The sequence below is a fragment of the Notamacropus eugenii genome, chromosome 4 (genome assembly GCF_028372415.1).
Source record: "Notamacropus eugenii isolate mMacEug1 chromosome 4, mMacEug1.pri_v2, whole genome shotgun sequence".
Lineage (NCBI taxonomy): Eukaryota > Metazoa > Chordata > Mammalia > Diprotodontia > Macropodidae > Notamacropus > Notamacropus eugenii.
Window position 1 is genome coordinate 373759998 of NC_092875.1, and position 27337 is coordinate 373787334.

General features: G+C 34.0%; 1 long non-coding RNA gene across 1 annotated transcript in view; it reads right to left on the reverse strand.

The window, feature by feature from the left end:
• Positions 1 to 27337, reverse strand: part of LOC140501650 (uncharacterized) — a 430460-nt gene that overhangs the window by 290691 nt on the left and 112432 nt on the right. The gene's annotated exons all lie outside the window — the stretch shown is intronic.

Consider the following 27337-nt stretch of genomic DNA (forward strand, 5'->3'; position numbering starts at 1 on the left):
ATTAGGGACTCATCCCTGACTTCTCAAAGTGTTTGAATAGGACATGTGGTCAGCGTTTTAAGCTTCAGAATATTGCTGACCTTTGTGAGTGTGAGTTGGGATAAGTATCCTCAAAGCTTATATGTAATACTTATATATGCTAATAGAATCAGAGAATGTTCAAACCAGAAGGGAGCTTAGAGACTATCTAATAAAAAGAAAGAATTAGTGTAGCATTTTAAAACTTTCAAAAATACTTTGCAAATGTTATATCATTTGATAGTGGATTCAGACTCAATTCCAGGTTTTTTAAAGTGTGTATTCTAATCTATCCAAACTATATTTTGAGATTTCTCTTTTTCTTCACAAAGTGAATTAGTCAGTGTTCATGAAAAATCATTCAGTCTCTCATTATGCCCGGCAATAGTCTAAAGTTTTAAATTACTAGAAGGTTGCTATGAAGGAATAAAGGAGGTTCACTCATTTGGAGTTCATCCATGGAAGAAGTTCCCATGATAAAACAAAAGTCCATACTCTTCTGCCTCATCATTGTATTCCACATAAAAATAAAGCAAAATATTTATATGTTCTTAAATATGTTATAAGAAATTATTCAAATTCTATTAAAGTTAAAATGCCCCATTATCATATGAAAGTATAGGACATAAAATAATTATTTTGTACCCTTCCATTTGATGTCTTTGAACTCAAATTTTGGGGTATCACACAATAAGTTAACTAAAATTGTAGATATATCAACACCATATAGAAAGAAATTTCTAGAAAAATACATAATACTGTAGATTTCTCCAGATGAGCAGAGAAGAGATGTGAAAAAGCAACAAACATATTATACACGTGTGCACACACACGCTATAATATCTTTTAGCCACAGAAAAACCCTGCAAATTAGCCCAGAAAAACTTAAATATTTCATTCTATTATGATATGACACTTTACAAATTATGCTTCAGAAGTATGCAACTGAATTCCTAATGAAGAAAGAAGCTGCCAAGACTTCCGTTTGAACGTGGCCATGATGCGAGAGATATTCGGTAACATTAACTATGAATTAGGAGGGCATTTTTCATCAGAGAGTTGGGTTTTCATTAATGCCAGGCTGACATTTGCAAAATGGATTTGTGTTGACATTTAAAGTACTTCTGCTATAGTGCAGGTCCATGTCTGACATTAAGCAAACTAAAATACATTGGTTATGCTTAAAAGCTTCTCAGAGAACATTGTTATTTTACAAGATGGAGAACATAACTATTTAAGTGTAAGCACAAAGAAAAGCAGGGGTCGCATTTGATCTCTAGCCAAATCTCAAGCAAGGATGGATTTACAGCTTTAAACTACTTGAAGGACCACAGAGTAAAGCATCCATAGAGTGAAGAGATTCTGGTGTTCCTAAAACTGATCAAAGTTTATCAAGTTTTCATCTTATTATTTGCAGATATTTTATAAATAAGCACTGATAAAATGGGATAATATTCTAGAGAAGGGAAAAGGAAAATGAAACACTATTTTTTTAAAGTTCCTTTGGGATTGAAATGATTTTACAATCTGCCCCAAAATATTTAATGTTTCTTTAAAAGTTCTTTTCTAAGTTTTAATATAGTTTCATAATGAAAATAATGCATTCAAACTGTAGCATATACCCTTTCCCCCCACCTTTTTTTTCCTCTTGAAACGTAGCAAGGGAGCAGCTGTTTTATGTATGATAAAGGATGACAATGACTGTCTTTTCATTTGTGTTACTATCCTTAATTGTATGTGTGTGTGAGACACACACGTACACGGAGAGACACACAGATAGCAACAGAGAGAAAGATACAGATAAAAAGACACAGAGAGAAGCTAATAAACCCAGGATACTTGAATTTTGAGACGAATCAAAGGAAGAAAACATTGGAAAGGGTACTGGATTTGGAATCAGAACGTAGGTTAGAATCCTGCCTCTAGTATATATTGCTTAGGTGACGTTAGAAAAGTCACAACCTTTCTAGCCATCAGTTTTTGTTATTTGTAAAATGAAGGGGTTGAAACAGATGGTTACTCAGGAATCTTTAAATTATATCCATGATTCTGTGAGAAGATGATAATAATAATAATATATTCCTGATAGTAATATATTGTTTTAGAGTTCTCAAGTGCTTTATAAAATTTAACCTGTACATAACCCTGTGAGGCAGACATTTCAAATACTGTTATTCCCTTTCAACCGAGACTCAAAGAATTTAAATGAATTATCTGAAATTATATAACTAGCAAGTATCCGAGTAAGGATACAAAGCTAGGTCTTCCTGACCCCAGATCTATCATTTCTTTTACTTAACACTTTTCTGGTTAAATAAACAAAGAAGCTTTGAACTACAAATTCAGAAACAAAATATATTGAAAATAGTAATTAATTTCAGTGATAAAAGTAGACAATTTTACTCTACTTATTGATGCCTTTACAAATTTTTCCACAAAATATCCTGTCTCAATGGGGAATATAAATACATATAAGATTATAATTACATAACATATAATTATATTATAATATATAATATATAAAAATTTTAGCTGAAATGTAGCTTGTTAATACTTATAAGTACTATCTCATTTTAGCAACATAAAACCATGTTAAGTAGGCATGAAAAGCTATTCAAAGATGAAGAAACTGAGGTTCAGAGAGTAAAAGGGATTTTTATAGGGTCACAAAATTTATAAATGTAAAAGACAGAATTTGAACACAGGTCTGTCTGAACTCAAGTCTGGACTCTGCCTGTATAATGCAACACTACTTCTGTACATGTCCACTGTCTTCAAGGATATTAAACTCAATTTATCAAAAACTTTTATTTTGTCTTTCATTTTACTTCTATGAAAAATATGGGAAAATGGAGGAAAAATAATTACATGTCCAGATGGATTTGAAAATGGTTAAATAACCAGATAACAGGTATGGGCCTAATCAGCAGACTTTCTATTCTAGTATTTGAAGAAAAATAATAAGACTTTGTCTCTTTATTATACCCCCACTTCTCTTATTTCCTTTAAATTTATTCCCTTTCACCCCCTACTATCACTGTGTTTTTTCATATATACTACATTCTGTATTGTTAATGTATTGTTAATGGAATGGGAAGATCTTTTCAAAGGTTCAGGAAAGGAAAAGGAAAAACAGTTAACTTGTTTGCATGAAAAGCTTTCCGTGCTATAGTGTTCAAACTTTCCTTTAGAAGAGCAAGCTAGAAAGTTTCAGGTGGTAGAAGAAAATGCTGTTGTTCATTTAGCTCACAAAAAGAAGCAAAAAACTAACAAAAGAAATGTTCATGCAGCCCTCGCACAGGCTGAGCCTAGTTGGGGCCCTGACACCTGGAAGGATGATGCTTGGGAGGAAAACGAAATAAAGTTAAATGAGGAGGCTTCTATAAATTCAGATGTTTGCCCAATACTAAGAAGGAAGCAGAAGAATGGGCAGGGGGGTGGGGTAGCACACAATGTTTGGGGAGATAATTGATGATCTTACTCAGCAAGAGGTCATAGATATTTTGAGTCAGTTCATCCAAAAGATGGGAGAATCATTAGTATCGTGAACAAGAATCAGGGATGAAGGGACCAGAGGAGCAGGAACAGATAACATAGAATGTTTGAAATTCATAGGTATTAGAATACTTTTGTACAGCAAGCTTTTACGGGTTATCATATGCAAGGAGGTAAAAATGAACTAATTTGTTAGCTTTGGCTGCCGAAGAATTCAGTAAGCAATATCCTACTGACTCTAAGTGGCCTACTGGAGATAGACCCTGGTATTTGCTTAGAGACTGTATGAGGTAATTAAAGGAAGAGGTAATGAAATTGTCATAATGGTCAAAGACCCAATGCTTATCATAGTACTCCCTTAATGGTTCCTCATAGAAATATAATATTGAAGATGGTTCCTCCTACTTATAAGTACCTAATTCTAACTCTCCTAATTGGGGAAGTAGGGCACCCTCTTTTGAAGGTTCTGGATAAGATTTCAGGTAAGCGACTTAGGAAAATGGGGAAAAGAAAACTTCCCTTGAGAAAGAAGAACAAATAGCCAGAGAATTCAGTCAGAATAGATTAACAAGAAAAGGATTGCTTACTGGTCTATTGAGAGCAGGGGTAAATTTTGGAAGAGTAGATGGCATTCAAACTAATGAACTATATGCAATGTACCAAGAAAAGGGGCTTGATATTAGATTGAACAGGGGAAAAAAACTGCCCAAACAGATCCTCCTGGAACATGGTATCCAAGTTCATCATACCTGTAGGGAGAATAGGAAATTTGCCAGGCCTCAGCTCAGATTAAAAAAAAAAACATATACCTCTAGCCAGAATGATGACCCTGAATCTGCAAATTAGAAAACAGTAAACAACAATGAATAAGGATATGATAGTTTTTTCATGGACTCCTGAAGCATAGCTGACCCTACATTTACCCTGCTTCTGGTTATTGTCTCATTTCTTTCTGGCTCTTTGTCTGTTCACCTTGTTTGTTAGCTTTATTTCCTGTAGGCTTACAGCTTTCCATCTGTAGATGCCTGACTGCTTAAATTAAATGTCAACCTCTGTGCATGACTGTGAAGTGTCATCCTTGGACCTGATGTTGACCAAGCTCCAGGTGCCAACTAAAGAACTGACCCCTTGAATGGTACCTCCTGGGTCAGGGACAGCTCAATGTCCAATCTCAGTAGGAAGTAGCTACAGAAAAGACCTTTGCCCCTTTCCCCAAGGTATTTTGGGTCCCATTCATTTGAGGGGGCAATGATGGGTTGCTTGCACTCAAGCCCCACCCTAAGATATTGTTTATGTGCTTATTTTGCTATCCCTGTTATATCATTGTAAAGTTCTACTGATACTGTTGCTCCACTGACCTCTGTAATGGATACGAATGAGCTGCTTAAGTCACATGGAAACCAGAGTCACATGAGTCTAAGTCCACAGGTAATCATCAGAAAATAAACTGAATTATGAGGCTATGACTTATAATAGGATATTTACTACATGAGCAGGAAGGGATAGAGTGGGAAGGAAGGAGCAGGAAGGGTGGAGCAGAGCTGAGAAGAAATAAGACAGAGCAAGCATAGCTGGGGAAAAGAGAGGAAGCAAGCAGCTAGCTGTGAGTGAAAGGGAGTGATTTTGCTTAAGGGAGCTGGTTTGTGGGAAGGCCTGATGATGTGTACAGACTTCTTGGTAACTATGATGGATTTCTTTGTTACCATGATGGATTTGACTTTTTGGTGTTTGAATAAATGTCTTGTTTCTATCTTCAGTGAAGAAAGTCTGCTATCTTGTGTTTCAAGCCTTGAAATTTGCGGGCATATTCATAGCAGCCACTATGGGTAGTGCTGTGGCAATATACCTCACATCCTCCCCCTCCTCTCCTTTTAGGCCTCTATTATCTTTCTCATGACAATAATAACATATTTAAGAATCAGTTCTTCTCGTTTCTTTTTGGCACATTAGGCAATAATACTGGCAGAAGAAAGGCAGTGTGGTATAATGAAAAGGGCTAGATTTTTGGACCTAGATTTAAATCTTGGTTCAGTTACCCTTTTTCTGTTATGACTTTGGGTAACAACTTCTCAAAATATCACTTTTGTCAACTGTACAATGAAGAAAGTAGACCAGAGCATTTCCAAGATCCCTTCTATTTGTAAATCAAGGATATTGCTAAGATGAAATTAACTTTCCACAATAAACTTTGTACGCAGTCATATAGAGAGGAGAGATTTATTGGGTTAAGATCAATGAAATTAGTGCACATAAATAAAAGGATGATGGTGTAACTTGACTAATATTGCTTGATAAGGTGAAAACCAATATCCAAAATTATAAATAATCACAGAACTCTAATGTAATACAATTTAAATTAGCAAAGAAATTACATTTCCCATGTATGTTTCATTAGATTAGATGTTAAATATACCATATCCCATTTGTTTTTAATGCAAAAAAGACACATTTTAATTAGTGTGATTTTGAGAATTTAATTTATAAACTATCTTACCAGTTAATTAACTTTTGGAGAAAGGATGATTCAGCTTACCAGCTGCCTTATTTGAATTTGCATTTCAATATAGTTGGAAGATTGATATGTCAAACTAAATACATTTTAATATGTTTACTAAAGCTGAGTGAAACAACGTTTAATTTGATATTTTAGCTGAAAAAATTTATTTTGCTAACAGTAACTGTTATTTTTATAGATATTTTAATTCTTATTCTATTTTAATTGTAAATACAAATTACTATCTTATGTAAGATCATAAAATAAAGAACATAACACATTTTGAAAATTAAACCTTTGAATAACAGTTGAAATTTTAATGGTTATTGACATAGAACCAAAATTGTATCCATTAAAAGGATGTTATAATTTAAATATAAAGTACTTTGAAAATTTAAATATGCAATTGTAATGCTTCTGTTTAGTAATAAAGTTGTCATAAGTGTAGGAAGCAAGCTGCTGTAGTCACACTTTCAGTAACATTAAATCACTGTCCTTGAAAATTCTGTTATTATGGTTCTAATATGAGGCTATATTGATCTGACTGCAGGAAGCAGCCTTCTTATTTTCTGATTGTACCCAAAACCCATAAATGTTAAAAAAGTGTTCCAAATTATGCTCTGTTTCCTTGCCACTTTCATTTTCAATGACTAATGAACATCAAGAGCTTGGAAATCATTTAAAGTCCACAGGTAATTACCAGAAAGTAAACTGAATTATGAGGCTATGACTTATAATGCAATGTTCACTACATAATCCCCATTGTTTTTTTCAACTGGGAATTTCTTTATGAGAAAATCAATAGAAACTTTTGATCTTGCTAAGCTATAGAAATCCAACTTTTCTGATGCTGTAAGAATTATGTACTAGAAGTCAGGTCAATTGCACCTGTAATAACATTGTTTACAGCCTCAATCATGATTTTATACAGTTTTAAAGAAAATGGGTATTATAGGCTATGGTCTAAGAACAAGATATTCAGATTTGAAATTTCTCTTCATTGAGCTTCACAATATAATTTTTTTAATTTAATTTTTATTTTTTTTTAATTAATGGAATGAAATAAACATTTCCACAACATTGTATGATAAAAAAGTGATGAATGGATGTGCTTTTAGTCAGAAAATTTAATTCAAACCTATATGGAACTTTTCTATAATCCCAGGCAAGTGCAGGCAAGCTGATTGCTACAAGTTGTCTTTACAGCACGAGGAGCAATGCATCACCAGCAACAGCAATCTTAATAGATTTTTTGTCTTGATTAAATCCCTTGGAAAGACTGGAGTTTTCTTTCTCATGGGGAATGTACAACTTGTATTAGGTTCTTCATCATATGTGTCCTAAGTTTAGATAATAAATCAGTTATTTTCCCACCTATGTCTTTAAATCTTCTCAGAAAAGAAAAGAAAATAGCATATTATATTTACCTATTCTTGAGTTAAGAAAAAATACTAGACTTGTATGAATCCCTACCAGATAATCCATCCTGTGTCAGTTTCATAAAATCGTAAATTTAGAGCTAGATGATACCTTATTGTTCATTTAGTCCAACTATCATTTTAGAGATGAAGAAACTGAGTTCCAGAGAAGGTAAATGATTTGTTATAATAATAATTAAATATCTCCATAAGATATATTAATATCATGATTTGCAGCATAAAAATAGTACCTAATATTGAGAGCCTTCATAATGCGTACTATCTGGTATTACATTTTAATAAATGAACAGCTATTTGCTTACTGAAAGTAAAGAAAAGCCCTCTGGTTAAGGAGAGTAGTATGGCAGAGAGAAAATAAACTCCAAGACTTTGTAAGAGATCATTGCAGCAAATCTATTGTGAAGGTCTGTGATGAAAAACACAAAACAAGCATTAATCCAGGAGAACATGAAGATAAATTTCCTGGCTCTGTCCAACAAAATAAATGATCAAGTTAATCAAAGATGAATTGAAATCTGATCAGGAAAGAAAGCAAACAGCTTATTGTATATTGTGTCTTGTCATAACCCTGAATTAGCCTTCAAATGAATCTGAAGTTCAAAATATTGTCAAAATACATATAGTTTAATGGAATGACCAAAGCAACTGGAATAAAAATTTTCAGAAGTCCTAGGTTAAGTCCTGGTTTTGCCACTTAATAGCTCTATGACCTTAGTTGAAATATTACACTATGCTCAATACACAAAATGAGTAGATTGGATAAATTCTAAGATCCCTTCCATCTCTAAAACGGTGGTTCTGTGAAATTTTTAAATTAGTGCATTTGCCAGTGTTTTTCTATACCGTTACCTACAGTGCTCCAGCAGAGTGCTTGGCATGTAGCAGGAGCTTAATAAATGTTAATTATTTCCTTGAAGAAATATCCATTTTTCTTAAGATGTCATTACTTTGACAAATTAGATGGAAACATATGCCTAAAACCAACTTGCTTTAAAGAATTGAAAAATATCTTTACCTAAAAGTGACCATTTTCCCAGTAATGATTTTTACTGCAATTGTACCCTGGATACATTATCTGCATACATTCTTTAAGATGCAGTATTACAATAGACTCAAAAGATGGTCAGTGCTAGAGCAGAATATAGTGCTTTTTAAAATTTATTAGACTTTTAAACAGACTAGAAATTCAGAATATCTCATTTCTTATCTCAGATCCTGCTGTGTATCCTATCCTCTTTTAATTTAATCTCTTGATCTTTTCAATGAAAGAACTGACTGCTTGAGTTCTAAGAAAAATTCATGAATCTAAAATTATTAGATGTCTATTTTAAGCCATATTCTCTTGAGTCATGTTTAGTTATCTTTTCAACCACTCATTTAACAAGTATTTATTGTATCTTCTCCATGTACCAATGGCTGTTCAAGGCACGGAGCATACAAAGACAAAAATGAAACTGTCTCTGACTTCAAGGAGCTTATATTTTATCATTATGTAAATGACTTTCCTATATATAATCCTAGTCTGTCACTTGAGTTCCACTCACACATCACCTACTGTCTATTGAACATTTCCAGGTTGATGCTCTTTATGCACTGAAACTTAATGTGGCAAAAAATAGAAATAATTAACTCCCCTTCTCCCAAAGCCTTTTTTTAATTCTACTGTTTCTTTTGAGGTTACTACTAAATGTTTAATCACCCACAACCTGCATCATACTCAACTTTTCCCTGTTACTTATCTTCACCCTGTCCTAAACCACCATTCATTTAATTGCCAAGTATTGTTGATTCTACAGTATTGCTTGTGGATTACATAATATTTCTAGAAGCAACACCCTTTTCTCTAATCACACAACTCTCATAGAATCTTGTAACAGCCTCTCAGTTGGTCACCCTAATTTTAGTCTCTTCTATTTAAATGACAGATAGATATCACTAAAGTAGGGGTCTGACCACACCATTTTTTCTGTTCAGAAAGCACCTATTCCCTACAAGATAAAATGCAAAGTGCTTAGACATTTAAAACTTTTCATAAGAATGATCCAGCCTCAGCTCCCAGGATGTTACTTACCTTCGTTTACTCTTTGTTTTACTCAATCTTGCATATATTCTGTAGGCTCAAAAAGTCATTTCATCTCCTAAATCTCTGTGTTTTTGTATAGGCTATTTCTCGTAGCATACAATGTTCCTCCTTCTCACCCCTAGTTCTGAGAATCGCTGGCTTACTCTAAAAGTCAACTCAATTGTAACTCACTTCATGAGACCTCTTTTGTTATCCCAGTTGCTAGCGCCCAAGACATCCTTTCCCCAAATTACTTACATTGCCTATACTTTGCTTTAATTTATCTACTTATGTGGTGTTTCCCAACAATATAAATAATATATTTATGGCACCCACCATCTGTGATAACTGCACTGTACACAATGTCAAATTCAAGTGAATTTAGACAGCAGATGAGAACTCCCTAATCAACTCCCTTTCCAGTCTATATTCCAACCTTAATAGCAAACATTTTTGCTCCTTGCTACCTGCAGCTTCACTCTCACCACCACTTCCATGACGCATTGTGTAGAAAAGGGAAAAAAATAAAAATGATGGGTCGACTTCGACCCATCAGGATAGGGACCATTCTCATTTTTATCTTTGTATCTCAAAAACCAAGTACAATATTTGGTATATATTTGGCCATTAATAAGTATTTGATGCAAATTAAAACAACCCTGAGATACCTCACATCTTATAGTATTGACTAACTTGACAAAAGAGGAAAATTTGGATAATAATGCACTGTTGGTGGAGTTGTGAAGTAGTGCAACCATTCTGAAGAACAATCTGGTACTATGCCAAAATGGCTATCACATTGTACATACATTTTGACTCAGCAGTATCAGATTTATATTGCAAAGAGGTCAAAGGAAAGAGAAAGTGTGTGTGGGGGATTATTTGTACAAAAGTATTTATAGCAGCTCCTTTTGTATTAGCAAAAAAATGGAAATTGAGAGGATGACCATCCTTTAGGGAACAGTTCAACAAGTTGTAGCAGTGATTGTGATGGAACACAAGTATAAAAAATAATACAAGTATAAGAGAGAACAAGTGGTATGGTTTCAGAAAAATATCCAAGTATTACTTGAACTGCTGCCCAATGAAGTAAGTAGAACTATTGTACACAGTAACAACTGTACTGTAACAATAATCATTAATAACATAAAAAAGCTAATGTGAAAGATTTATCTACTATGATCAAGACAATGATCCAAGACAATTCAAATGGACCCATGATGAAAAACTCTGTCTACTTTTTCAATTTATTTTTCTTATTTTGTTTTATATGTGTTCTTTTTTCTCTTGCAACATGGCTAATATGAAAATATATTTTCATGACTTCACTTGAATAATTAGTGTTACATTGCTTTCCATCTCAAGGAGAGGAGGGAAGGAAAGAATTTGAAACTCAAATTTTTTTTTTAAATTAATGTTAAAAAATTTCCATGCAATTGGGAAAAACTCAAATAAAAATATTCTTAAAATAAGTGCTTGCTGAGTGAAAGTGTAATGAGTAAATGTTATTTTCTTTCCTTCTATCCCCACTCCCATCCAAGTTATAAAGATGCTAAAGATTACTCTATGGAGCAGAAAAGCTAGAGCATCTTTGATGTATGATTCGTAATAGAGGCACAGGAGTAATTTAATACTGTGTTCTTGAAAATCATTCCTTTTCTTGGTCATCTACTCCATCAACCCTCCTTCCACCTCTCCCTCTCTGACCCCCTCAAAAAAAGCATATTTTTACCTGACCTTATTTATGTCTAGCATGGAAATTTTGGGATTTCTTCATTTTTTATGGACTTCCATGACCCTTAAAAAATTGAGGATAAATAAGAACAATTCTGGTAAATTTGCCATCTCAGAATCTTACTGAGGGAACTAAGTGACATTCTGCATAGAATACGAGACTTGAGAGTCTTATGAACAACTGTGTTCAATCCTACCTCAGACACTTACTAGTTGTGACCCTGGGCAAGTTGGACAATCTCTCTCACCTGCAATGTCCTTCTTGGTAAAAAAATAAAAAATAAAAAATAAAAAAAATAACAATAATACTTACTCTACAGAGTTGTTGAGAAGATCAAATATATTTAATAAAAATTATAGCACAGTTCGGGGCATCAATCATTAAATGACTTTTAAAAATTGGCCAAGATAAATTAACTTAAAAGAAAACACTCCTTATTACCTGTGTCGAAGTCGACCCATCATTTTTATTTTTTTCCCTTTTCTACACAATGCGTCATGGAAGTGGTAGTGAGAGTGAAGCTGCAGGTAGCAAGGAGCAAAAATGTTTGCTATTAAGGTTGGAATATAGACTGGAAAGGGAGTTGATTAGGGAGTTCTCGTCTGCTGTCTAAATTCACTTGAATTTGACATTGTGTACAGTGCAGTTATCACAGATGGTGGGTGCCAGCTGCAGAGATTTTTCACTGGGACAATCATTCATTCTTCTCCCTGTGTATATTGATTTCTTAGTGTGGGGTATTTTATTTTGTATATCTACTGAATGTCATGTTTCCTTCCATCGGAGGATTCAACTTAAAGTATTTCTATATTTTGGTTGCACTAATTATTTTTCCTTTGGGCTTGCTGTCATAACATTATTTCTCTTTACGCTTACTGACCTGTCCGATGTGAATCAATAATTTGATTAACTTAAAATATTATAAATGAAATAAATTCAAATTCATTCCTTTTTAGGATGACACTATTTTAAAACAAGTATTTACTATTCTAATTTGTCAGAAGACAGAAAGCAAAATTCAACAATTATTATAGCCACAAACAAGATTATTCAGGTAAATGTGAAATAGTTTTCTGTTATAAAAACTACAAAGGATAATATTTCACCTAGAAAAGTAACTATGAAGCAAAAACCTCTACATTTTTTTTTTGTTTCAGATCATGTTTCTAATCTACATTGTCCTACTCTCACATGTGAAGATATCAAAATCTCTAGAATGCAAGCATTAATTTTCATCTGAAGAAATGAGAAAAAAATAGAAGATGAGAGGATACCATAGGAATATCTAAAACAACTCCATGACGCTACAAATATATTAATTGTCAGCATAATGAAGGTTTGGTGATGACTGTGTTACAAACAAAGCTTCTAGGTCCACTATTCAAAAGAGTCCTAGGAGGCAGAATCATTTTTTTTTTCACTTCCTTCCCCATTGTTATAGAGGAATGGGTCAAAACAATCAATACGGCATTGTCTTCTAAAATCTCACATATCTAGGTATTACATCACTTGTATCCTCATATTTAAAGTTTTATAGATTCAATAAATAAAGACTATTTCACAAGTTTACCAAAGATTACTACTTGTTTAGCTCTTAGCTATACCATACTGTAACAGTAAGCATCCTGATATACAGAGTAGGGCCTGCTATCACAGGTTCTTTGATCTGTTTTTCTAAAAGGAAAGGCAAATTTTGAGGGGTCAACAATCACTTTAATCAAACACATAGCTCATTCACTTGATTCAGGGGAAAAAGTCAGCACCCTGACCTTCAGAGAAAATATGAAGAAGTCAAAATCAACAGTGCTTCCAGCTGGCTGACATAAGTAATACATATACCACAGATCAAGAGAACGATCCAATTGTCTGACCATTACATACATACATAGTTACCAGAGAGTTGTTAAAGCCAGGGGGCTGCTTAGTGGCTTCCCAGAATCTCTTCTGGCCAAACAAACAATTCCAATCAGTAAACCCCAAAGTAAAACCTCACCTCAGTGTAACTACGTTTTTCAGAGGCAGAGGGCATGACAACCCTTGAGAACCAGTGCCTCATTAGAAAACTAACAAAAGGTGTGGGCCTTCCTACAAATCTTCACAGGCTCATTAATGGGTGGGGAATATATTCCCTTTAAGAAGCAAAATTATATTAACAATAAGCAAAAAATGCATCATCAATACACATACTTGGTGGACAAATGATATTTTTCAATAAAGAAGGAAAAAAACCACAGTTAGCATCTTGTCTTGGACTGAAACCTGTTTTATACTGAGGTTTCCAAACTACAAGATCTCCCCATTGTAGTTAAAACTTGGAATCAATTAGCCCTTGTCCTTCTACTCCCAAGATAAGAGAACTCTTATTGGTGGGACCTTTTCCATAATTCACTTAGTATAGGCTATACAAATGGTATCTGGACACAAATTCCCTTTTTTCTAAAATATTTATTTATTCATTCATTCATTCATTCATTCATTTATTTATTGTTAGTTTTCAACATTCATTTCCACAAGATTTTGAGTTCCAAATTTTCTGCCCATCTCTCCCCTCCCCCTATCCCAAGATACCATGCATTCTGATTACCCCTTCCCGCAATGTGCCATTCCTTCTATCACACCCTTCCATTCCCTTATACCCATATTCTCTCTTTTCTTGTAGGGCAAGATAGATTTCTATACCCCATTACCTGTATTTCTTATTTTCCAGTTGCATGCAAAAACAATTCTCAACATCTATTCCTAAAACTTTGAGTTCCAACTCCTCTCCCTTCCTCCCTCCCCACCCATCCCACTGAGAAGACAAGCAATTCAATATAGTCTGTACATGTGTAGTTATGAAAAAGAATTCCACAATAGTCATGTTGTGAAAGACTAACTATATTTCCCTCCATCATATCTTGCCCCTCATATATTCTATTCTGTCTTTGGCCTTCTCTATCCACAAAAGTGTTTACTTCTAATTACTCCCTTCTCCCATTTACCTTCCCTTCTGTTATCCTCCATACCCCACTTATCCCCTTCTCCCCTACTTTCCTGTAATGTAAGATAGATTATCATATCAAATTGAGAGTATATATTATTCCCTCCTTGAGTCAAATTTGATAAGAGGAAGCTTCACTTTTTCCCTCTCACCTCCCCTCTTTTCCCCTCCATTGAAAAAGCTTTTTCTTGCCTTTTATGAGAGATAATTTGCCCCATTCCATTTCTCCTTTTCTCTTCCCAATATATTCCTCTCTCACCCATTAATTTTATTCTTTTACATATCATCCCTTCCTATTCAACTCACCCTGTGTCCTCTGTCTATATGTATACAATCCCTCCAACTACCCAAATACTGAGAATAGTCTCAAGAGTTACAAATATAATCTTTCTATGTAGGACATTTTTTCTCCACCTATCTTGATTTCCAAAATCCTTTATTGAGCTCTTCCATGTCCTGAGACCATTGAATATTTATTTTGGAGGTTTTGGATGTAGAAGCTTTGACTTTTATGACTTCCTCTAATGGTGTGCTTTGTTATTTTTCATCTGAAAGGATGGAAGAAAATACCTGTTCACCAAGAAAGTAACCTTCTATAGTCTCACTTTTTTTCCCTCTTTTGGGCATTTTCCCAGCCAGTTACTTGACTTTTGAGTCCTTTGTCAAGAGGAGGGTATAGTCTAGGGACCTGTAAGTTCTCAGTTCCTCCAATCAAGGGAGAGGAGTTTACTCCTTTCCCGGCTTGTGCTCTGGTCTGGAAGCAACCACAAGCTTTTCTGCCCAGGATCTGTGAGTAGGGTTCCCTCTCCACAACCACCTCCATAAGCTCCACAATGCCAGCCCTCTTCCTCACCCCAGGACTTGCACTCAGGGCTGAGATCCAGATCAGCAGCTCAACTGCCCCAAGGTCTTTTGGCCAAGGCCTCTAAAAATGGACACTGTGCCACAATGACTTCCTGTGCCCTGGGACCAAGGCTAGGGCTGGACCGTGCTCCCTTCTCACTCTGGTGAAATAGCTTTCTTACTGACCTTTGAAGCTGTCTTTGGTATTTGTTGGTTGAGAAATCTGGGAACTGCAGCTACTACCCATGGTTATGTACCCTGAAGCCTGCTCTGGTCCCATACCTGCCATGTCTCACAGCCAAGGTTGGACTGTACTCCACTCTGAGCCTGGTGTGATTGACCTTTCCTTTTGGCCTTCCAGGCTGTCTTGGGCTGGAAATCTCTTTTACTCTGTCATTTTATGGCTTCTACTGCTCCAGAATTTGTTTAGAATCATTTTGACAGGTATTTTGGGCCTATGGGACCTAGGTTTTTTGGGGCTATATATATATATTGCCCAAGTGGAAGCTAAGGACTTTATTAGACATCAGGAAAAACAAAGAACAAAATTGAAGGAATGAAAATATAGAATAAAATATGAAGTATCTCACTGGAAAAACAACTAACCTAGAAAATAAATTGTTTTCTGCTGTTTACTGATTTTCCAGCCCATTTCTTGATTTTTAACTCTAGGCTAAAGTAGCCCATTTTTATTTTGGACAGTTCTATTAAGAACATTTTCCTCACAAGAAAACTGTCTCTTCACCTTTGGATATTCCACCATTATTCTTGAGTTTTGTACTCTTGGGTCAAACAAAATAAGTCTAATTCTTCCTATATAAGATAATCCTCCAAGTACTCCAAATACTTTAACACACATGAGCTTTTGCTTCTCTAGGATAAAAACATGGAAGATATTCAAGAGGAGAAGTTCAAATATTAAATTCCATATAAATTATATTTGCAGATGTTCAAAGCAACTTACTCTGGAATGTGTACACATGTTTATCAGTACATAAGTACAGAGATGTGTGTGAAAGGCAACAGAATGTGTTTTCTGAGGAACAAATTAGCTAAATTTGTTAGTAGCCATCATCAAAATACTGGCCAGAGCAACCAAAGAAATAGACAGAAATACAAGAAACATGGTGGGACTATAATATATGTAAATGAAGCGAAAAAACCAACAAAATATTGCATACATCAAAATAAATTACAGTAAAATATATTTTATATCATGTTATATATCATATGAAGTATGATTTATAGTACCATATGAAAAAATATATTTCCAGAGAAAGGGATTTCCTATCTATATGGATGTATGGCCAGTTTTTAAGTAGTATATATGTCATCTATCATTCTTATTAAACTATTCCCAATTCTATTTTGCATCAAGAATTTGAACTACTATGGATTGCACATATTTAAAATATTCAACTATGTAAACATATCAACAAAAATATTCACGTGTACACTTAAACACTATATAGATGAACGACTACATAGAAAAAGAACAACTATCAGCTGAATTAACTAGTATTTGTTTATACTTTTACCTCCTTCTAATCTTTTGTTTATTGCTTTTTGATTTACATCTAAGTTCCTTAATGAAGCACTTAATCAACATACTGCTACCTTATTTAGGAGGTGCTCCTGTGCCTAAGACACTGGGTTGTATATTGAGACATAAAAAATTACAAGATTTGATCCTTGTGCACAGAGAATGTAGATGATAATGGCAGAAACAAGAAATAGTGTTTGTGTGTGTGTGTGTGTGTGTGTGTGTGTGTGTGCATAGCAATATTTTGTTAACTAAGAAAATAAGAAATGCCAGCAGAGTGTTACAGGAATAAAAAAGACATAGAGTTTTCTCTGTGCTACAGCTGTCATGGAAGACTTAATGGAGAATATTTTATATATGGAACCTCAAATAGTTGTGAAAGAAGGGTAGGAAGTAGACCATAGTAGGGGAGGTCTACAAAGCAAGCAAATGATTTGGTCAATAGGAGAGAAAAGGAGATTTGTGTGGTATATTTAGGTTAATACACTAGGTTCTTTAAAGCAGGGAACTCATGTAGAAGAAATGTAGCAAATTAGTTTGGAGATGAAATTGAAGACACAGTATGTACGAGTCTCTAATGTCATGTTAACTCATTTAAATTTATTTGTAGGCAATGGAGAGATGTGTTAAGTGCCTTGAAAATAAGTTGGTCTTGCAGAATATGCATGTTTCTATTTTGTTAAAAAGAACAAAAGAGAGGATAGCTGGAAGTAGGAATCTGCAAACCATGATATAACTGGATTTCTTAATATGGCTTTTGATAAAATTACTATTATATCCTTATAGAAATATGCAGAGGAAAAGGTTAGATATGAGTACAGCTAGAGGGATTCAGATACTATGGAATAATCAGATCCAAAGATTAAATTTATTGATATGTAAACATGAAGGCACGGCTCTAGTGGAATTTGGGTTTGCTCTCTTCACATTTTCTCTTAATTAGGCAAATTTCCAGAAGATAAAAAGAAGGGATAGCTAATGTGTTAAACAACAGCTATAAGGAATATCTGAAGTTGATAAACTCATAGGGAATAGGATGAAATTTCAGACACAAATGAAAACTTTGCTTGTAGACCTCTAGTGACAGTGAACTTATTGGAGATTAGTCAATTTTATTTTGAAATAGACCACTTAAATTTCTTATTCTTACATGGAACTTACATTTCTAAATTTTCTCTAAAATTTCTATTCTTTACTTCTTTTTCCACCCTGATCACAAGCCCAACTCCTACTTTAGTAAACCTACTTCTTCCACATAAAATTTTTTGAAGGTCTGCTTTTCATTCTAAATAACTCTAGTTCCTTATGGAATCTTCATTTGGCACATAACATCATGCTTTAACAGCCATTTCTTGAATCAAATGAAATCAAGGCCAACTTAGGTAACCAACCAAATTCATCAACAAGTATGGATGTTCCTATCATGGTCATCTGCCTTTGGAAATTTTCTATTGATATCTTTCTTAAAACATGGCATCCAGAACTGAATGCAGTGGTCCAGATGTAGTCTAATCAAGGCAAAGTATAGCCGAGTATCACTTTCTTTGCCATGTGTATTTTAACTTTCAAAGAAACATAAGATTTCAAGTATAAGATGCTTTGCACAAGTTAAACTAAGATAATGGCAATAACAATACAAAGCAAATCAAAGCAATTATTCATGCAACAGTATGACTTAAAAAGTTCTTCCATATAAATTCTCTCATATGATATTCATCACAGCTCTGTGAGACAGGCAATGTAAATATTGCACCCATTTTATCGATAATAAAACTGAGGCTCAGAAAAATTGAGTACATTGGCCAAGATCACACATCTTATAGCCTGCACTGAGCTCATGTAGGCTGATTCCATATTCACTGGTCTTTCCCCCACCATTATCTTGCTTCCACTTGTGGAATGGACTTTTAGGAGACATCCCACAATTGTTCATTTAATCATTTAATGAACAAATAAAAACATGTCAAGGAAATAAATGAGTTTTGTTTAAAGAAGCTGAAAATGGAAATTTAAAAAAATATGCATTGCAGAGCAGTCTAATTCCACTTTATCTTTGTGATGTGTCAGAACCTAGGAAGGGTAAACAAAAAATGAAATCATTTTGACTCCTGCACAATTCCTCTGAATCACAATTAGAGTGCTTTAAATTGATTATTTAAGTAAGATTTTACTCCTGCTTTTATCAGTTTATTTTAAGCTGTCTAATACAATGATGGCAGTAGTCTCTCTACTAATTTGAAATTCAAGTATAAACTCCTACACATACATCACACCTTAACTGACATTCAGTCATGATTCCTATAATATAGCTATCATCATCTATGACTAAATCTTTTTTATGTAATTCTATTATACTTTTGTGGAAATTATAGAATCTTTTTGACAGTATCTATAAATGGATATAGAGACGTGGCCCATTGGGATTCCATATGCAGTAATTTGGAGCTTATATTTCAACTTAGTTACTAATGTGATATGGAAGGCTCCCCAAAACATAGTAAACATATGACATGACAATCCAAATAATATTAATAAAACACCATATACAATCAAGGAATATGATAATCTTGCCCTTTCCTGACATGATCAATTTGTCTTACTGAGGACTAAACTTTAGGAAGGGCATTAAAGAACTAGAGCAATGGGGCAGGTGGAATGATAAATAAGCTGAACATAATTTTATAGAAAGTTATGTTAAAGAAAAAAAAAAGATATTTAATTTGAAGAGAAGACCTAGTGGGCCACAAGAGCAGTTTTCTGCAGAACTATTACATGGAATTCAAGTTAGGCTCATTTTCTTGGTCCTTACGTTGAACCAAGAACAATAGATAAAGTGGTACAAAAATAAATTTTTGCCTCATATAAAGGATGAACTTTCCCAAAGTACTGTCTCTTGAAGTGGTGAGTTCTCCCATATTAGGCTTAAAGCAGAGGCCAGATCAACACACAAACAATTATGTTTATCAAGTATCTATTGTGTAGTAAGCATCTATTACATGGGAATAACCCTGGGAATTAAAATAATTGAAAAATGCCTTAAATTTTAACAGGGGGCACACATCGTGAATAGAGAGGTCAACAGACAAATCAATAGAAGAGAGGTCAATAGATGGATAGGTGAACTGATAAATTAGTTGATGGATGGGATGGTAAATAGACAGATTGAGGTGTGGGAGTATCTCCAAAATAAATATGAAAAAATAAAGTTAAATATAAAGTAGTTTGGGAGGAAAAGCACTAGCAGTTAGTATGGCCAGGGAAGGCCTCATATGGAAGGTGGTCCCTGAGCAACATCTTTAAGGAAAGGAGATATCCTTTGAACTATTGGTAAAGAAGGGGAGAACACTGCAGGTTTAGGGGCCAGTCCATAGAAAGAGGAATTGAAGATTACTAAGTGTGAGGAAAAGGGAGGAAGACAGCTTGGCTGGAAAGAAAAAGTCTGACATGGAGAACAATATATAATTATGCAGAGCAGATAGATGTTGCAGAATTGAAGAGCTTTCAAATCAAAAGAGAGCAGTTCATGTTTGATTCAACAGACAATAGGAAACCTCTGGAATATGATCAATAGGGAAGTGATACAGAGAAATTTGTGTTTAAGAAAAATCACATTGGCAGCACTGAAGAAGATGGACTAGTATGTGGACAGATTTGAAGTATGGAGAACAGTTAGGAGTTTGCTGAAATAATTTACGTGAGATGCGAAGATGGACTAAACCTAGGATGAAGCCTATGTGAGTAGAGAGGGTGCCTGTGAGAGATGGAGATATAATAGCTGACTGGATTTAAGAGGTGAGGGAAATGGAGTATTTAAGGATAACTCTACAGTAAGGAACACAAAACACCAGTAGAATGATGACTCTTCTAAGGGAAATATGGGAGGAGGCTTAGTTTTTGGAAGAAGCTTTGTGTGTCAGATGAGATTCTGGGAAGCCACTAAGCAGTCCCCTAGCTTTGAAAAACCAGATCTTGATGCTTTCCTCTATGGTATGTAATAGTCAGACAATTGATTCTGTCTGTTGATCTATGATGTATGTATTGGTTATGTCAGGCAGCTGGAAGCCCTGTCTATTAATCTTGAATTCTCTGTATTTTCTCTGAAGTTCAGGGTGCTAACTTTTCCCCCTGAACTAAGTGAATGATACATGTGCTTGACTAAAGTATTTGTTGACCCCCCAAAAAAAGAGAGAAATACTGTAGTTTAAAAGAATAGTAGGTTTTGAGAGGAAAATAATGAGTTCTCTTTAAGATATACTGCATTTGAAATGTCTCTGGTACATTTAATTTGAAATAACTAAAGAGCACTTGGAGATATGGGACTAAGTTGAGGGGAAAGAATGAAACTGGGTATATAGGTCTGAATTAACTGAATAAGTATGATAATTAAATTCCTGGAAGCTGATGAGGTCACTAAGAAAAAAAAGCATCCATGACTTTAAGTTCAGGAAATACCCATACTTAGGGGACAGGATAATGCAAAACTTTCTGTTCAGGTACATGTGTGGCTGGATGACATCTAAGGTGCATTCCAACTCTGAAATGCCATGATTCTTAACAGAATTACTTATCACAGCATTTAAGCATAAGTAAATCATCTCTTCTATTAACTACTTAAAGTAGTTTTATAAAAACAATGATTCTTAAAATCTAGAAAATAAAGATATTTTATTTACTCTGATTTTAAGTGATTAATACCAATTCATTTTAAATATGTTTTATTGTCTTTGTATTTATCATAAATACTTTTAAACAATGAAGACTTTATGAGATCCCAGAAAAGCAATTATAGAAGTAAAAATACATTTTATACTATATTTTAACTTGTGAGAAGGCACTCAATTACTGGTGTAAGAGGGGTGGCATAAGCTAAATGTATTAGAGAAGCAATAAGAATCCAAAATTTCCTTGTTTGCATCATTTCACTATTCCAGTCCTTGTGCCACTTCCATACTTATTAAGAAATAAATGAATTTCCTACAAAAACAAAATATGCATCAATGAGAAATGAAATGTTTCTTATTCAATGCTAAGTAACCTAATGGAAATGTGCTATTATTTTCACTTTTAAAAAAGACATTATGTAATTTGATATGGTCTCTATTTTACTTTAAAAAGTAAAATGATTTATTGGTAATGAAAAAAAAAAAATGTGGAGCTGTCTAAAGAAGCCCTGACTTTCTAAGTTCCAATCTAGTTCTGCCTACTTACTCTCATTCTAAGTAGCGAACTAGGCAGAATCCTTCTGATGCTACTTGGAAATATTGTTCAAATCACAGAATATTCCTGTGATGTAGGGATAACTCTTTTTTATTTTTCAAGTGAGTCAAGTAAAATAATTTAAGTGTTCTGAAATTCCTCTTAATGACTGATTCATATTCATATAAAATGATGAGAATGTGAAAGATAATACAGAAAGAATTGTAATTTATGAGGTAATATTTTATCATAGACTAGAAAAAACCAAATAACTTTGTCAGTACTAATAATCTTTCTCTTTGTGAAATTTACATGTTTACAAAGCTTTTCAGAAAATATGTAAGCATTTTTACTTTTTTGTTGTGTTCTTTTTGGAAAAATAAGTTATAACCTGTCATCCAATTCCATTTCAGGTTTCATTAAAGACTCAGAACCTTATGTTTACCTCAAGGGTAAATATCTATCCCCTCCTTTCAAATTGCCTGTGTATTTCCTTTGCTAATTTTATCATCAAAATAATGTAGCATTTTCATAGTGTATTCAATTCTTATGGTTAATTGCCTAAATCCATATTTATTTTGACAAATGGAAAGAAAATATATATATATACATGTAACCATATGCATACACATTAATTACCTTAACAAGTCTTGATATTTTTGTCTTTGGCAATGAACATTAGTATAAATCTAAGCTTTATAAATCTTATAGGCTGGAATTTATTTTATTAAAGAATGATCAACAATTTTGGTTTCTCTATTAGTTTTTCCTTCAACATTTTTATACTATCTTTTGCAGTGAACACAAGGAAAATATTCACTTCTGTTTCATCTTATTCATGATGTTTGACTACATTAATAAGCACATTTTTATACCACTTTAAGACTTTCAAAGCAGTTTCTTCATTATAAAAAATAAAGTATTTAATGCAAGAATTGTACTTATTCTTAAGTAAAGAAACTGAGTCTCTTAATGATCTAGGAGTAATGATGTAAATTGTGGAGAGGTAGCATTGTTAGGGAACAGAACATTAAATCCACAGTGAGGGGCACCTTCGTTTGAGTCCTCTTTCTAAAAGATATTGATTTTGTAAACCTAGACAATTCAGCTTCTGACTGTGGACAATTCCAGAAAGGGAGAGAGAACAAAGAAGGAAAGGACAAAAAAGCAAACAGAAAAGAGATAAAAGAGGAAAGAATTTAGTATAAGGGATATAGGTTTGGCCTTTGAGTCTCGAAGCCCTGCGTTTAATCCCTGGTTCTGACAAATACTACCTATATCACTTAACCTCTCAGTGTCCCAAGCAATTGGCTACCACCATAAACTATGCATGGGTTATTGTCCTACTGGAAAAGTAAGTTCCTATACTGGAGTTTCTCCAAAACAATCAAATCATAGATCTAAACTCTGGGCAGTGGGATAGATTCAACCAATAGACAGTTTTGTACTGCCCTAGAACTAAGAATAGCTGAATTTTAAAATGTAAATATCATTCTTAACTCTGAGGCAGTACAAAAACATGGAGCAGGCTAAATTTATTCATCTGACTACAGTTGCCCATCCCAGAACTTCTGAACCCCAGACCATAAAGGAAAATCATCCTAAAAATTAAACTCATCTAAACATAAAATGGACTGTCTTGAGAGATAATTGGCATTCCTCACGTGTGGCCTCAAATGTTGAATGTCAACTTGTCAGATATATTGTTGAAATCTGGACCTCACTACTCCTAGGTAATCCTACTATACCTCCTTTTCCAATTCACTATCTCATTCTCCATGGTGCTCTTCCAAACCTTTTCATTCCTCCTTAAATCTCCCTTGGTTTTCCCTCCCCATCTACTCAGTTGAGAACATTACCTCATATTTTACTAAAAAAAAAATATATTTGAGGCCATTTGCTGTGAGCTCTTTTTTTTCACCTCTTCCCCCCCCCCACCATATCACTCATATTTTTTCGTCTACTTTATCCTCCCTCACCCATCTCACTTTATGATGCATGCACCCTTATTACTCACCAAGACTGACCTCTCTACTTTTTCAGGTAAACTTATTCCATCCCATATCCTGCAACAGATTATACTTTTCATCAACACCATTCTTTCACTTATTTTTAATCTCTTCCTCTCTACTAGCTTATTTTCTACTGCGAAAAAAGAGTTGCCAATGGCTCTGCCATCCTAAAACAAAACAAACAAAAATCCCTCTCACTCAATCCTTTCCAATACCATCCTATATCTCTTCTGCTCTTGTTGCTAAACTCCTTGAAAAGTAGTCTTCACAACTTCCCTCCACTTTTCTCCTCTCACTCTCTTTTAATATCTTAGAGTTTGACTTCTGAACTTAACACTCTACTGAAACTTCTCTCTCCAAAGTTACCAATTATATGTTATTTGACTTATCCACTTGTCTTTTTTTCAACACCACTGTCTTTAACCTTTCTGTACCTTTGAGATAGTTGATCACTTTTCTCCTTGATACTTTCTTCTATATAGGTTTTCTGTCTGCTGATTCTGTCTCCTTTGCTGGATTTCCATCCAGATCACTACCTCCATTCTTGGGTCTTCCTCAAAGGTTCTATTCCAGATCCTCTTCTCCTCTTTCTCTATACAGCTTCACTTGGTGATCTCGTCAATTTACATGTGATTAATTAATCTATTAATCAGAACTGATTAAGTCACTATATGAGCCAGACACTATACTAAGTATTAGGGGTACAAAGACATAAAAAGAGATTGTTGCTGCCCTCATGGAGCTCACAGTCTAATGACATAAAATTAAGTTACTCTCACTTTCCTCTTATTCTATTTCATTTGATATTTATTCACACATTCACAAAAATATGAAATAAATCCACTTAGAAAGACTATGTGGGAGGCATTACGCAATTGAAAGGAGAAAATAAGTATCTTTACTCTCAAGCAGTTTATAATAAAATATGGAGCTATAGTTTGAAATAATTTTTTATCCTTGTAGCCAAGTTTGAATGCAATTATTTCCCTCATTAATGTATTTGCAACAGGGATGGACAGGAAGAGTTACAAGAGTAGAAGAATGAAGAGAAATTGTTAAATATGGAGAGGAGATTATTGATAAATATCAAGTTGAGGCAGTGCCAATATTTTAGCCTAAATTAACTTTATGCATTTGATAATTTTTAAAATGTTCATTGGTTAAATTATTTGGGTGTGTAAATAATATGAGTTAGAGGCAAGGGAGCCCTTTTACTAGTGCTACAGCATAACAGCACAGAATCATGTCTCTTTGTGACAATCAGAGAAAAAAGAGAATATGGATATGCAATATTTTCATAGTCACAACTAGGATGCATAGTTTGAAGTTCTTTTGAGAATTCTGACCACAAAGATGATCCAGAGGTCAGAGGTGGGAAATGCTGAAAGCTTTCCTTTCCTATCTCATCTGATGCATCAAGGTCCTTTATGTTCAATTAGAATGTCATGAGGCAAGATAAAGAACAAATTTGCTTAAAAAGAGAAAAGTAAACACCATGTTAGTTTGTGACCAAATTTTAAAAATTATAAGATACATATATGTATAAATTTATTATATCTATATGCACATGTACATAAATATATACATACTTATCCCATATATACTCTATACATTTCACCAAATCCATTATGTTATACAGATATGTACATATACACATATGCTATATACATTTATATGTATGTATATGTATATGTACATACAGACATCATACACAATAAGTGACTATGGAGTATAAATATATATATATGGTCCAACTCCTTGTTAAATATGACAAAATTGAGGCCAGGGAAGTTAAATAATTTGTCCAATTAAACAAAGGCAATAAGTTTTAGAAATGGGATTTAAAATACAGTCTATGATTCCCCCCACTCCTGAATGACAGTTGTTTCTACTTAACACTCAGTTTTGTTTTGTTTCCCCTCATGTAATCATATAAAGTTCCTAGATGCCCAAACAGTAAATCTGGAAAAAAGAAAATGAAATAGATTTTTAAAAATTACATAAAAAGCACTTGGTTAAGTGACCTGATACGTGCTTCTATATCCTCTGCTTTGTCGCCCTACTCTTCCTCCTCCTCTTCATCAACAAGGATTTATTGAGTATTTACTATCTTCCAAGCTCTGTGAATACAAGGGAGGCAAAAATGCAATCTTTGGCTTCCAGTTGGTCATGAGCCTATATGGATACTTGACACATGTGATGTGGATGTTGATGAAGGACAAGAAGAAGAAACTGGAATGGGTTGCACAGTATAACTTTTGAGTGATTCCTGACTGCTCACTATCACAAAAGTCTAACTCTCGCAACCATTCTTATAGTTGTTCTACATGACTGTGAATAATGGATAGAGGTCCTTTCTAGCTTTAAATTGTTAACATACAGTCTTATGCATTTGACCCAAAGATGAATGGAGAAATATATGATGGGCAGGCTATAGCACATTATCGAAGATGACTCATTTAGAAGAAATGGAATAAAAGACAACCTAAAGGTATCTTTGATAGTTGGTCATAAGGTCAGGGACTGAGGTTTTCTAAACTGTGCATCCCCTTTCTCTCTCCCATTTGTCACAAGTCAGTTCATCAAATGAGTGCTTTAAATGAAATAAAGTATATGGCTATATAAATTTCATAATGCATGTGACCAATGTATATCAAATATTCTATCAAAAGATGTCACAGAAAGATTTTTGAAGATAGCTTATCAAAGTCTTCTCTTAAATGTTTTATTATAGATACCTGGGCACATATGAATTCTAGATTGCAACTAGCCTTCACTGTAAAATCTCATCTTCAAGAAAATAATCAGTAATTTCACAGTCTGAAATTAAACAATAAATAAGACTAACTATTGTAAGTTTCTTCAACTTGTCCTTCAACTGAAGATTCAAATGTCAAACTGTGACATTCAGCTTTACCCTCCTTCTAAAATTTTGGCAGTTGAATTTGGAGCTGCCTTTGTTTCTGTGACACACCTTGAAAGAGCTGATTGGCTGTCCTGTCTGTCACTGTCTTCAATGTCATTTATTTCTGATATACCTTGCACTTTTGAAAATGTCAAAAATTTATTTCACAAAAAGTTGGATATTTTATCCTTTCCAGTATTTTGACATTATACTATTACAAGTTAGAAATATACCCCCAGATATATTGCATCTAAATATTTAAAATAAAAGACTAGAAATTGAATATAAAACTAAACTTTCAAATATAAGAATCAAGAGAAGCATATAAAGGTAAATAGCATAGAGAAATCTTAAGGAATTCAGTAATGTAAAACTATTTACATTCATTGTAACTGTATGGGAAAATGATACTTATAACTCCTAAAACTTCTTGTTATTCAGGCAGTTTGAAGGTATACACATAGGGTGTGAATTGAATATGATAGGGTATCTAAAAAAAAAATAAGGGTGAAGAAGAGGAATGCATTGGGAGAAGGAAGAAAGGAAGTAGAATGGGGTAAGCAATCTGACATAAAGTGGGCACACAAAAACTTTTACAGTAGAGGGTGGGATGGG